We start from the raw sequence: 2,176 nt of genomic DNA on the forward strand, positions 1-2,176 counted from the left end.
ACGTCAGCTATTTTTACAGCGCCGTGTTCAGAATGTCAATTCTTTGGCATCCAGTGGCAGTGGGAGCACGATGTCCCTCAGCCGCTCCATCCTCCTCGTCCCCGCGGCCTCCTCCTCACTGTTGCTGGCTCGGCTCCACGTGTGGCGGCCTGCTTCTCCCGCTCACCCTCTGGCCACCGTTCCCGGCTCCCTGCCTCCCAGTCGGACTGCGAGTCGTGGTGGCTGCCGCCGCTGCGTCCCGATGCGCTGCGCTGCCTCCGCCCGGCTCACCGAACACATCCTCCGGCTCCACGGTCCGACGGTTCGGGCCTGCTTCTCCCGCTTCCGGTCCGGCCTCTGGCCGCCATGCTCGGCTCCCCTCCTCCCAGCCGGAATGCCTTCCTGCTGAGGAGCAGCCGGCCGACGTGCAATCTAGTGAACCTTCGTTGCACCGCCTCCAAGGCAAGTATATCCTTCCTTCGATAAGGAGATCAAAACTGTGCACAGTACTCCAGGTGTGGTCTCACCAAGGCCCTGTACAATTGGAGCAAGACTTCCTTACTCTTATACGCCAACCCCCTTGCAATAAAGGCCAACATGCCATTTGCCTTCCTTATTGCTTGCTGTACCTGCATGCTAGCTTTCTGTGTTTCTTGCACGAGGACACCCAAATCTCTCTGAACACCAACATTTGAAAGTTTCTCACCATTTAAAAAATATTCTGTTTCTCTATTCTTCATACTAAAGTTAATAATCTCACATTTCCCTACAGTATACTCCATGGGGGGAATATTTCAGTTGTTTGCGCCTCCCGTTAGTGCCTTAAGAGGGCGCCAATTGGGGCGCAAAGCAACTAGCGCATGGGCACGGCGTTGTTTGCGCCACTCGCGAAATTAACGAGACATTTTGCGGCGGCGCTAAACACGACCGCCACAATCTCCTGCGCCGGCAGATCGTGACGTCGGTCGAGTGCGCAACGCCCCGTTAGTGGCCCCCAGACCGGATATTGAGTGGCGCCCCCCCTGCCTTACCGCCTGCCGCTAGCAACGACGGGTCGAGGGGAGCGTTATGCTGTCAGGAAGGAACTAGGGGGAGCGCTATTTAAAGGCGACCGCTTCCTGCCTTTTTTTGTCGGTGACGTTTTTGCACCACGCATTCTGAGAAAGAGAGCGAGAGACTTCTGGAGAGATTCAACGCTGTGTGAAGGAGTTTTGGGTACTGAGCAGCACTTTGCAGGCTTATTTTGATTGGCCCTTCCTTGCTTCGCCAGCGCTCTGAGGTAGCACCTCGCTCCTCGGCCTTTGCGCCTTAAGACAGGTGTGAAGCGCTTGATTTGGCGCTCCAATCACCTCCAGGGGCGATAAAAGCCAAGTTTGCCGTCGGAGGCGATAACTAGCGCCGGGCGCTGAACTTTGCGCACGGCCGATAATCGCGCCCCAAATGGGGCGATGCTGAATTTTTCCCCCATAGAGTTATACAGCACAGAAAGAGGCCCTTCGGCCCATCGTGTCCGCGCCGGCCATCAAGCCCCGTCTATTCTAATCCCATTTTCCAGCACTTGGTCCGTAGCCTTGTGTGCTATGGCGTTTCAAGTGCTCATCCAAATGCTTCTTGAATGTTGTGAGGGTTCCTGCCTCGACCACCCTTTCAGGCAGTGAGTTCCAGATTCCAACCACCCTCTGGGTGAAAAAGTTCCTCCTCAAATCCCCTCTAAACCTCCTGCCCCTTACCTTGAAACTATGCCACCTGGTTATTGACCCCTCTACGAAGGGGAAAATTTCCTTTCTATCTGCCCTATCTATGTCCCTCATAATTTTGTACACCTCAATCAGGTCCCCCCTCAGCCTCCTCTGCTCTGAGAAAAACAACCTCAGCCTGTCCAGTCTCGTTGGGAGTTATGAACGGTAGCACGGTGGCATAGTGGTTAGCACTGTTGCCTCACAGCGCCAGGGACCCGGGTTCGAATCCGGCCTCGGGTGACTGTCTGTGTGGAGTTTGCACATTCTCCCCGTGTTTGCGTGGGTTTCCTCCGGGTGCTCGGGTTTCCTCCCACAGTCCAAAGATGTGCGGGTTAGGATGATTGGCTATGATAAATTGACCCTTAGTGTTAGGGGGATTAAATACGTGGGGTTACGGGGATAGGGTGGGATATGTGTTGATACGGGGGTCGGGTGGGATATGTGTCGGTGCAGGCTCG

This window comes from Somniosus microcephalus, unplaced genomic scaffold, assembly GCF_052327205.1.
Source record: "Somniosus microcephalus isolate GS21.2 unplaced genomic scaffold, FLI_Smic_1.0 unresolved_chr6, whole genome shotgun sequence".
Classification (NCBI taxonomy): domain Eukaryota; kingdom Metazoa; phylum Chordata; class Chondrichthyes; order Squaliformes; family Somniosidae; genus Somniosus; species Somniosus microcephalus.